Below are 12722 nucleotides of genomic sequence, written 5' to 3'. Positions count from 1 at the left end.
GTTTTGTAAATAATTTTTTGTCATTTGACTTTTATACTGATCTGTGTAGATGTTTTTTATATTTGTAAAGTTGCTTGTGTTAAAAATGCATAAACAGTTAGTTTTGCTGGACAGAGAGGGATATACATGAATTCCAGAGTTATATTTAACTAATCTCAGTCCAGCTGGTTTTGAAATTTTTTATAACTTTCAGATGCTGCCTCAGATCTTAACAAAGTTGTGTGTGTGTGTGTCTTGTACCAGATTCAGGTGACAAGAGATGATATAATTCTGTAATGATTCCTCTAGATAGTAGTGAAGGATAGCTCCAAACTCTTGCAGCAGCAGTAACCGTGGAAACTGAGAGGGAAAGATCTCTCACAGATATCTCATACATTCTCAGAGAGTTACCTCGGAAATTCACAGAGTGACATCTCAGCCATTCACAATGGGAGAGAAACTTCCATCTTGCCTTTGGAGTAATCAGCTCAGCTCAGCATTTATCTGACTGACTTGCTTTTGTGAGTAATCAGGGAACAGTAATTCTTTAGCTTAGTCAGCAAATATAGTGAGATTAGTTGAGCTACCTCTGTGTAGGGGAATAATTGTCGCTGTTCTCCATTCCACAGTAGCAAAGCCTGTGGTTAACCTATGATTAAATACCGTACTTAATGGCGATGCTGGTTAATGTTTTAGTTTGTTTAGAAGACAGCCTGGGATGCCATCTGGTGCCATAGAGGCTGTTTTTATTTTCCTTAGACAAGGCTTTAATGACCTGCTCTTCAGATATGTAGGGTGGGGGGATGTTGGGGGCAAGGTTTGTGATAAGTTTGGAGGGGATAAAGGAGTGAAATTTACACCAAATCTGTCTGCTAACAGGTTTGCTATCACTGCGGGATCAGTGTGTAATATCATTAGTCACTAGCTTGGTACACTCTTGGAGCATACCTTTTAGGGTACGCACATAGCTGTAAAAGGCCTTATGGTTATCCTTGGCTGTGACTGCTAAGTTTTGCTCAAAGCTACCCTTAGAGGATTTGACATGTTGTTGTAGTTACTTGTTGAGGCTTTTCCATTGTTGGGGCCTCATCTTTGTTTTCTTAGGCAGCAGTTTTTGCATTTGTTGTAAAGTTTATTGATGCTGGATGTCCACCAGGGTAACTTGTTTCTTCTTGGGCTCTGGCTTTGATTCTGACTAGAACAATCGAGTCTATACACTTATACATGCAATTGTACAGGGATTCAGTGTAAGTTTTGGTGTAATTGCCACTTCCAGTTGGGAGTAGGGGTTGGAATGCATTTTTACCTACACCTAAGAGGGTATAATTTGCCTTGGTGAATTGTTTTAATCTGCCTTCACCTTTTGCGAGTTCTGGTATTAATGCCAGTTTGAAGGAGACTGGTTTGTAGTCAGAGTTAACTAATGAGGGTCCAACAGTTGCATCTGTTTGTCGTATTAGTAAGAACAAGTTCTAGTATGTGTTTGTTTCTTTTGTTGGAGCTTAAACAATTTGTTCCAGGGTATTTTAGTTAAAGTCAAGGAACTTTTGTACAAGTGAGTTAGGGTTGGAGAAGGTTTCCCAGTTGATGATGGGATAACTGAAATCCCCTATGACCAGAGTGTTTAGCTGTATTTGGATGGATTCTGGTTTGGTCAAGTAGGCCTTGTGTACAACATGATTCATCAAGGGGGATCTATAACTAGCTATGACTTGAATGGGGGCCTTACCCACAGTAATCTGAACATGGAGCAACTCCATGGAGCTGTCCAGTCATTGCCTGTGCCTTAGAGTATGTACAAGCTGCTCCTGTCCATAAAGGCCACAGATAGCAAGCCAGGAGTGAATTTGCAATTTCTCATCTATTGGTCCAAATTGCATTTGGATAGTATTAGAGAAGGGTGCTGTGCCACATGAAGGGGAATCTGTTCCAGAGAAGGGTAATCTGTGAACACATCCGTTCCTCCAACATGTTATGCTTATGCCACAGACAAAGTTTAGCTCCTTAGATCAGGTAATTGCAGTGCTGTTTGTTTACTGAATAAATCACAGGTTCATAAGGACTGGAAGGGTGAATGTCTTGTAGATTAGACATAGATCACCTCTCACTAGTCTGTAGAAGACTCAGTACAAGGATAGGGCTTTGATATGGTCCACACAGGGCATGTTATTTACACCCTGTATTCTTTTAGTGAGGAACTGGTGTGGCAGCAATAGCTGTCAGCAAATGCCTGGCTAGATACATGCTGACGGGTGCATTGTGCTTGATTATTGAGCTAATGAAAACTGAGTATAGTAGGGCTATGATCTCCTTAGATTTGGATGCCTTGGCCTTACTAATAAGTTGAACCAGATAGAAGGATTTTCTCACCACCATGACACGTGGTGATCAAAGTTGAGATTATCTCATTGGTTCTTTTGAGCTTTGTAGGTTTTAAGCTTCTGGCATTTAAGCCACACCTTTGAGTAGGTTTCTGTTTGTTTGCAAACCATGCAGCACCATGCACTGCCACGCAATTATGCTCCATAGCCAGACAGAGAATTTTGAAAATTATTCCCTTAGATACAGCTGTATCCCATCAGTGTGGTCCTCATCTTTAGCACATTTTCTGTCAAAAAGGCATTGCTAGTGAAGCTGTGTAAACACTCCCATCATGATAACAGCCTCAAGAGTTTCTGTGGCCCTGCTGTGCTGAATAGTATAGCACTAAGCTTAGCCTCTTACATACTAATGCACCACTCGCCCTCTAGTTATTCCTGAGTGTGAGCCCTTTTCCCGCCCTATTCCTGTTTCTTACCATATAAATTTACCTAGCTCTATGGATTGACAATTTCCCACAGTTTCTCCAGCCAGTTTGGTCAACATGGGCATCCTGAGGCAGTGTAGCAAGTGCCTCATGTTCACAGACAACCCTCTACTTTAACTATATTACAAAACTTTGAATCCATGCTCTCACACATCAGTCAGTACATCTGACACTGAGCAGGTTGTCTGTACGCACACCTTACCACCTACTCCACCCAAACTCACTTCACACATACCTACATATGTGGAGATCCTACCAGAAACTTACCTAAACAGCAGAGACCTCCAAAACACAAGCATGCTACAGGTAATACTTCCTCTGCAGAATACAATACACACACTAGCTCATGCACCAGTGTCTTACCTATCAAGCCTATAATGTAATACACTAAACCAAACATAAACCAAACATATTTAGTCATAGGTGACTCCATTGTGAGATACACAGATTTCCCTCTTACCAGGCTGGATAAGGAAAAGGTCACAGTCAGCTGTTTGTCAGGTGCCAGGATCCAGCATATCATACATGCACTCAAGTCTCTCAACAACAGGTCCATCATAGTCCATGTTGGTCTGAACAACTTGAGACATACCTCTCTGGACTATATGAAGACAGACATGACTGTGAGGACTCAGACTATGTGTCTCAGGCAGGTGTGTCCCTAGCCTTAAGCAGCATTTTACTTTCACTTAGAATGATGCCTTAATACCAATAGAAAATGCTTGACTTCAATAATTGGCTTAGTTGTTGGTGTCATTATAAGGGGATCCATTATCTGTTAGCCTCAGATGACATGATCAACAGACCTTGATGCTTTGCCAAAGATGGTCTTCATCTGTCACCCCTGGGATTTTGGCTAATAGCTAAGGCTCTTGCCAGCCTGATAGTGCCATTTTTAGGCAGTGTCACAAAGACAAAACTCCCTAAGTAAAAATACCAACAAAAAAAAATCAAGGTCATGCTGATAAACGCTAAGTGTTTTAACATGAAACTGCGCTCACTGGAAACAGTCCTCACCCTGTAGGACGCAGACCTTTGTGCAGTCATGGAGACCTGGTTCAAGACTGTGGAGAGGACCCCAGCCATACCATGTTACACCTCCCTCCACACGTTCAGACCACAATCTGAAGGTAAGAAAACTAAAGGAGAAGTTATATCAATATTCATCAAGGATAAATATGGTTTACCTTTGAAAGGCTGAAAATCATTTTTGTGAACAGCCAGTTGGGTGAATTGAAAAGCTGATTCCTGCTAGTCGAACGTCATGGAAGTTCGAAATTCAACAAATCAAACAGCAGATTCGCTGAGTTTCGAACTCCAATATCGAAAACACAATGTAATGCAGGGGGGCAATCCCCCCTGACCCCCCCCATGTGGGGGGCTGCCACCCCCACCCCCTACTTTAATATTCTAACTCCGAGGTCGCACTACAGTGGGGAAAGGGTCCATTTCCTGATCCCACTATAGTACACTTCGCACCCAAAATGCTGAATCTGCAATGAGCTAATGTCAATGTGCATTCGCTCATTGCACATTCAATGCATTTTTTCACCTATCTGGAAACTTGAAAACTTACTTCCACACAACCGTAGTTCGACTATTTGACTTTCAACCTTTCAAAGGTAAACCGATAAATACACCTCTAGATTGGGTAAACAATTTGATGCCCCAGAGAGACTTCAGGTGCAATTAACTATTGGTAGGACACCTATTCAAGTCATTGCTACTAGCAACAGAACCCCCTCTAAGAATCAGGACACCCACTTTGCCAGTTTGTATCAACTAGAGTCTCTCAACATACATTCAAACACCATGGCTTTGGGTGACTAATTACTCTAGCATTGACTGGGTAAATGACTCATGCTCAAACTCACTAGCCCAAAGGTTCCTCAGCTTTGTCATCTCCAGTACCCTGGACCAGCTGGTTGTCTCCCCGACTAGGGGTGCCAATATCCTGGATTTGGTGCTTACAAATGTGGGAGACCACTGTAGCACCCCACTGTGAGTTCCTCCCTGGTGAGATCTGAGCACAAATCTGCCTCATTTGAAGTAGCCATCACACCTGACCCCCCCCAGCAGCAGCTAGAGTACAAATCCTCTCCAAAACAGATTATAATCTGCTAGGGGATGGCATAAATAGCTTCACTGCACTCCCCCAGACAGAACCAGTAACTATGCTGAGTTCTACAGCAATTTTATATACAAGCAGCTATATAACTATATTGGCTTGGCAGTACTTGTTAGGACCAAAAAAGCTCTTCAAGGAAGACCAAACCTGCCTGGTGGACAACTGTTATAAACAGGCTTTACAATAACAGGAAGAAGTTGCTGTCCTAGAGTAAGAAGAAGCAAGTTCTAAACTGGAGACAATCCCTCCTCAGCTTAAAGAAGCAAATAAGACTTCTTGTGAAGTCCTCCAAGTTAAAGTATGAATCTAAGTTAGCTTCCTCAATTAAGGACAACCATAAAGTGTTCTTCAGTTGCATCCATAACCTAAAAGATAAGGCCCAGTTTTGCACTGCACTGGTCATTAATGGTATCACATACTTCACTCCCTGTCCCTGCCACACGTACCTCGTGACATCACCACCACCTGTCCCTTTTCTTGTACCCCTAAAGAGCAGCTCATAAATATCCTCTCTAGCTAAGGCCAAAAACACAGCATCTATGGGACCTGATAGCATCCCAGGCTGTGTTCTACATGTGCTCAAACAAGAGTTAGCGTCACCATTGAATACTCCCTTTAATCACAGTCTAAGCAGTGGCTTCATCCCTGCTGAATGGAAAACAACCACCGTTATCACCTTGCACAATGGTGGTGCTTCTACTGACCCCAGAAACTACAGACCTATTAGTTTGACTATCCTAATCTGCAAGGCCATGGAGAAAAATCATCATAGACCTTATCAATAAAGATATAGGTAATCTCCAAACACTAGATCCTACCCAGTTTGGATTTGTCAAGGGGAGATCATTCCTGCTAAACCTGGTGGACTTCAAGACAGTCACCAGGGACCTGGACTAGAGGAAATCTATGCATATAGCCTACCTAGACCTAGCCAAGGCTTTTGACACTATCCCTCACTCAAGCATCATTGACAAACTCACCCAGCTAGATATCAACCCTTATATCATAAGGTGGGTTGCGAAATGGCTCACTGATAGAACCCATACATTAAAAATAGAGGAATCCACTTCCAGCAGCAGACCCATAACCAGTGGTGTTCCACATAGATTGGTGCTGGGACCTTTACTGTTTGGAACATATCTCTCTGAAGTACTAGCAAAAACCAAGGGACTGTGGCTGACGAAGTTTGCTTATGACTGCAAACTGGGTGCGGTCATAGAATCTCCAAATAATGTCAACATCCTTCAAGAAGGCCTTTCTCAAACAAATGATTCATGCCAAAGTCATGGCCTCAAACTCACTGCAAAAAATGCATTATCACCCCTTTTGTAAAGAGTGATGTACCTGCAAATTATCACATCAATGGCAACATCCTAAGTACACACTCGGTGGAGAGAGATCTGGGCACTCAGGTTGACAGCAACCTTTTCTTTAATCACTGCCTCAAGAAAAAGAGAAGTTATCACCTCTCTGCACTCTTCACTCAATAGGCCAATAATTGTGTACAACCCCCTTCTGGTATGTGCCTTTCAAAGCACCTGTTGTAACTGGAGGGACCACAAAGGTTCATCACAAAGAAAATGTAATGTCCTCAGCAGCTATCCTATGTGGATCAGCTGATGTCACTGTCTGTTTAGTCTACTTTATACAGACTACTCAGAGGCAATCTCTGCCTTGCATATAAGGTGATCTCTGACCCTGCTTTATTGGAAATGCTGCACATCTGCAAGTCAAATGGCACATGGGTTACTTGTGCTAAAGACCTAAACCTGTTGTGAGATATCAGTAGAAGCTGATGTAGAGACAGATTTGTTTCCCAGAGGTTACCACACCTTTGGAATAGACTCCCATTTCATGTCAAATAGAGCACCTCAATGGCCCTCTTCAGACACAGTCAGGATGATTGGATGGATAACCATAAATTCACCTTGGTGGTTCCACCTGTGTCCCTCTTGGACAGGGGCAGTATGTGCCAATCATGGCAACAAGGGCAACGTTTTGGCTAGGCTTGTAAGGGCCCACGGGCCATTAGCCTAGTAACTTCCTATGATCCTATTACTGTTAATAAGAGTTCTCAAGTCCCTTGTCACCAGGTCTACTCTAATCTTGAGAGAGCTATCAGTGTTGTAATTTGCAGGGATATACCCAAAGTGTATAATAATGTATTTTTGTGCGGTGAATTTTAGGCCATAGTTTGACCCCAATTATTTGTCTGTCAGAATCTCCTCAAGGATATTTACATCTACAGGGTATTCACTGATTGTACCCAGCTTGCAGTCATCAGCCAGTCTGGTCAGCCAAAGGCTCTCTACATTTGCCCTGACTTCAGAGATGTATATTGCAAACAGGGAAGTTCTCACTATGAAGACTGTGGGCACCTATTGCTGGAGGTGGATTCCCCCACCTTAATTTAATGTGTCCTATATGTGAGCCATTTGGCTATCCATCCGGTGATATAGGGATCTGTGTTTACATTAATGAGTCTGTCTAAAATACCCAAGTGAGGTATCATGTCAAATGCCTGTGCAGGTTAAGGTAGGCAGTATGCACTATTTTGCCCTCATCCATGCCTCTATTCATAGGTTCATAGGTTCATAGGTTTATACTAGGCTATCTGCCCTGGCATTTATGTTTAGTAAGCCGCTTTGTGGCTTACGCCACCCCTTTTTAGTATGGGGAGTATGGGGGTACATTTTTTGTGCTCTGTCGAGATTTTGTTCCACAGCATAGGAGTCTTGGTAATGAATATCTCTCCTCCAGCCCGTCTATTAAGTTAATAGCCGTGTTTTTAAGTCTCCCCCCTTGTGGCTCTGATGGATCCTAGATTTTTTTGGTTTGACATCATCATCATTCATCTTTTGGGCTTGTTGGAGCTTATATCCACCCTAAAGGTCACCTCTGAGAGCTGATAGAGAGAGAAGGGGTTCTTTATCTTCGGGGCAGCATAGGCAGATTTTTTAGAGTTTTTATCCCTTTGTTTTCCTTTTGCTGCTTGTGGCCTCTCCAGCTGCTGGTGGGCAATAGGGTAAATCATACATCAAATGGGGCATTGTACTCAATCATTGGTCTGATGGTGATGAGTAAAGGAGACTATGACCTCCTTGATCTAGAAAGAACCTTCAAGGATAAATAAGGTGGGCAATGTAGTCTTCTTAACTACTTTAGCTTATTATTAGGGGAACGAATGACCTACTTCACTCAACCTGGGTGGTCCCTATTTCTGTAAACTTTTTCTCAGTGGCTGGGTTGTTTTTGCATTTAGTATAGAGGTTTCCTTTTTTTCCAGGAGGCACCAGTTATCCATTTTTGGCATTTAACTGTGGCAGGCGTGTGGCACCAGTTATCCGTTTTGTCCGATTCTTCTGGAAGGATATCTGTGTGTTCTGTGTCATATACTTTTCAGCCTAGTTTGCAGTCATCTGCAAACTTTGAAAAGTAGATTCAGGCTATTGACCTTCTCAAAGATGTTAACCAGGTTTAGCAGGTGTTAACTGCAACCAAACAGGGAAATGTCTAGCTTTTCTTAAGATTTTCTATGTCTGTGTTCATCAGGTTCATGATAACTCTATCCATGACCATGCATGTACGATTAGACAAAATTATGGGTCTGTATTTCCGTGGGTCAGTTGATAGTCCACCTTTGTGTAGTAGTATGACAGTTGCAATCCTCCATTCCATAAAGATGAAGCCTGTTTGGAGGCTGTGGTTGAACAGAGATTCTAATGGGCCTGAGTGGTCATGTTTCAAGCAATATAGATGGCAAATTCGAAGGGGGATATTCCAGAGTGACTCTCTGTTACCACTGCTGTTCTTTCTTGCCCTTAACCCATTGAGCTGTGTTAATAGTCCACAAATCGAATAGTCCAAACTGTTTGGACTATTCGATTTGTGGACTTTTTACTGTTTTTTTTATTTGCATTGAGCTGTGTTCTTAACAGCTTAGGCCATGGCTAAAATCTGCCTCCTAGAAAGTGTAAAGACTAGTCATGTTCTCTTTGTCAATGATTTAAAATGGTATAGCTCATCAGATAAGCAAATGAAAGCACAACTGCAAGTTGTCAAAACTTTTTTAGATGACCAGGCAGCAAATGAATATGCCAAGAAGCTAAAGAAAGTGTATAAGGTGAAGGACCAGACGAGAAGGCAAGAAATGTGGAAAATGCATAAATATAGTTGCAAGTATAAAAAACTTCTGGATCAAAGCAGGAATGGTTAAGGAGAGGCAAATTCATACCAAAAAATGAAAGGCTAATATTGGCGGCCCAAGATAGTGGGCTATGTACATGTTGGTTTACAAAGTCCATTGAACATGTGGAAGAAACAGACAAATGTTTGTTTTGTAAAACAGAAATGGAAACAGTTGCACATCTCATTGGTGGTTGTGACATAGTAATGGCAGAAGGGCTGTTTGCCTGAAAGGCACAATAATGTGGTAAGACTGTTGCACTGGGGATTGTGCAAACATTATGGTAATGAAGTCGCTGAAAAACACTGGAAACATGAACCACAAAGCATCATAGAAAATGATGAAGTCTACATCACATGGGTGACCCATTACCAACAGTTCAAAGATAGATGTGAGAAAAACAGATATAGTGGTCCATGAAAAGAAGACAAAAGTAGCATTGATCATTGAAATCTCTACACCCAGTGACTACAGTGTCTTGTGTACAGAGAGAGACAAAGTCATAAAATATCAGAATTAGCAGGCACAAATGAGAGCAATGTGGAAGAAAGATACCCAGACAGTTCCAACAGTAGTAGGAGCAACGGGTCTTATAAAAAAAGTAATTACAATTGTATATAGATATGTTCTCAATTCATGTAACTCCATACAAATTGCAGAAGGAGTCATTTCTGGGTACACTGTGGGTGTTGCGAAGAGAACTTCTGCCTGACATCAAAGACTGAAACAATACTAATGTCATGAACTTTAATTGTACTTTCACTTAGGAATCAGGTGTATTCCTGTCATGGTATGAGAAACACAAAAGATTTGGAGAAATTAAGAAAGGCATCCATGAATATTATTAAGGCCCGTTGATGCTGTGTGTTTTTAGATGTGGAGAGCATGGTGAGGGCGTGTTCTTTAGTGATAGTTTAACAGAAATGGTAGAGGGTATTTACCAGGGAGCACCTGGTTGTCTCAGAAATGTATAGATTCTGTCTTCTGGTTGTATGTTATTGTTCTTGTTAACACTTTTGAGTAAAGGTAATATTCCCTGCTATTTTATCTTGGACTTTGGTAACTACTTCAATCAATTAAATGTTTCTGTCAAGACTTTTCTCTTTATACTTACAGTTTGAGAGGTCAGCCAATTGAAAGTTATATTCCCACATAGACGCATACAAGCATGCATACATACATACATACATACATACATACATACATACATGCAAAAAACTCCCTCACCAGCCTCAGTAAGAAGCTGAGATCCCTCATAAAACCCTCAAAAGCTAGTTATGAAAATAAAATTGCCAAAGATTCCAAAGACAACCACAAGGCATTCTATAGTTATGTCAAAAATCTAAATGGCAATGCTCAGATCTGCCTTGAGCTACAACAGAATGGCATTAAATATACTGATCCCAAGGATATTGCCAATATCCTGGCAGATCAATTTAGTGCCAACTTCACCCCCCTCTCACCCCCTAAAGGACCCATCTCAATACCAAAAGATTGCTAAATTCCGGTAATCATGGCCACACAGGTAGAAAACACACTCTCCAAAGCTAAGAATACAGCATCCATGGGGCCAGATGACATCCCAGACTGTGTACTACATGAACTACAAAATAAACTGGCACCTCACCTAAGTGTCATGTTTAATCATAGCCTCACCTCAGGGTTTGTGAAGGGCCGATCTTGTCTCCTGAATCTGATTGACTTCTTTGAATCAGTCTCCAGAGCTGTGGACAAGGGTAAGGCAGTCCACACAGCCTATCTGGACCTTGCCAAGGCCTTCAACACCATCCCCCACTGTGGAATCATAGATAAACTTACTAAGCTGGGCATAAATCCCTACGTCACTCGATGGGTTGCCAACTGGCTTTCTGATAGAACCCAGACTGTAAAAGTAGCCAACTCCAAATCCAGCTCCAGACAAGTGACGAGTGGAGTACCTCAGGGTTCAGTCCTGGGACCACTCTTGTTTGGCATCTACTTCTCTGAAATACAGGCCAACACTAAGGGACTCTGGCTAACAAAGTTTGCAAATGACTGAAAACTGAGAGCCATTATTGAATCCCCAAATTATGTGGATATTCTACAAAAGGGCCTTACAGAAACAGATGCCTGGTGCCAGAGCCATGGGCTCAAGCTTAATGCCAAGAAATGTATAATTATCCCCTTTGGAAAAAAACATGTACCCATGAATTACCACATAGGTGGCAGTACACTAAACATCAAAAGTGTGATGGGAGACTTAGGGACACAGGTGGACAGTGGTCTCACTTTCGATAACCACATCGCCACAACAGTCAGGAAATCCTTCTATGTGGCACATCTCATAACTAAGGGCTTTTCATCCAGACAAAAAGAGGTCATTGCCCCACTGTACTCATCCCTCATTAGACCCATTATAGAGTATAATGCCCCGTTTGGTATGTACCTCACAAGACATCTGCAACAGCTGGAAAGGCCACAGAAATACCTCACTAAAAGAATCACAGGCCTAAAGCAGGTGCCATATTCTGACTGTCTAAATAAACTCTAGCTATACTCTGTGGCATATCGTCTACTCAGAGGCGATCTCTGCTTAACATACAAGGCCATGTCAAACCCCGAGCTGTTGGACATGCTCCACTTAAAGAAATCCCAATTCCTCAGAGCCACACGCTCCAGGGATCTAAACCTTGTCATCACAATGAACAAAACATGCTGGAGGGATAGGTTCCTGACCCAGAGACTCCCCATACTCTGGAATAGACTGCCCATACATGTCAAGCAGGGCGCCTCCTTGGCCCTCTTCAAAAGGAACCTTGATGATTGGATGGGAGATAGGAAATTCACCCCGGGGATTATGTCAGTCACTCTGCTAGACAGGGGTCCAGAGAAGTAAATATTCTGGGAAGAAATATCCAGGGAATTGTTATGGCTAGGCTTGTATAGGCCCTAGGGCCGAGAGCCTAGTACCAACATATGAACCTATAAGTAAACAGACATATTCCATGTGAAATTCTGATTTCATTTATTTTACAAAGTAAATATAACAAGCAGATTGGTTTTATGCAAAGTCAGGGTATTTATTTATTTGACTATTTGACTATTTTACGCAAAGTCAGGGTATTTATTTATTTGACTATTTGACTATTTTACAACTAATGACACCTAGGCATGCATAGCTATTTTTGATGTAACAGTTGTACAATGAAACACTGTAAACTGCAATTGTGAGCAAATGTGATACTTTGTTGCAAACAGACAATTTGCTGATTAATCACAACAATGCAAGACATCTATAATATTCACTCATTAATTTAAGGAGTACCATTGCTCCTAAAATAAAACAAAAAAATAAATAAAAATGGAGGCGTTCTTGTATTATGTAACAAAGCCACTCGAGTACACATCTTATTTACATTTACACATTTTACATGTATGCACATAAATTAAAATTTTTAGGCATGGATGGTACTGGCCTTCTAGCTTGTAAATGTACCAGAACAGTCATTTCCATGTAAGTGAAGAAGACTTTCATTAAAAGATTTAACAGTAGTGATTACTTTAATATAATTCGAAATTTTATTTCAGGTGTCACCAAGTGTTTTTTCTTTTCAAAAGTTTCCTGATCTTCTCGCAGTATATGT

At 41.5% G+C, this 12722-nt stretch overlaps 1 protein-coding gene across 1 annotated transcript in view; it reads right to left on the bottom strand.

The window, feature by feature from the left end:
• The window catches only part of LOC122808554 (estradiol 17-beta-dehydrogenase 2-like), a 1381410-nt gene that overhangs the window by 536601 nt on the left and 832087 nt on the right, over nucleotides 1-12722 (bottom strand). The gene's annotated exons all lie outside the window — the stretch shown is intronic.

This window comes from Protopterus annectens, chromosome 8.part0 (assembly GCF_019279795.1).
Source record: "Protopterus annectens isolate FY-2018-M chromosome 8.part0, PAN1.0, whole genome shotgun sequence".
Classification (NCBI taxonomy): Eukaryota; Metazoa; Chordata; order Ceratodontiformes; family Protopteridae; genus Protopterus; species Protopterus annectens.
The sequence above is the reverse complement of the archived record's forward strand: the minus strand, read 5'-3'. Positions and strand labels throughout refer to the sequence as shown.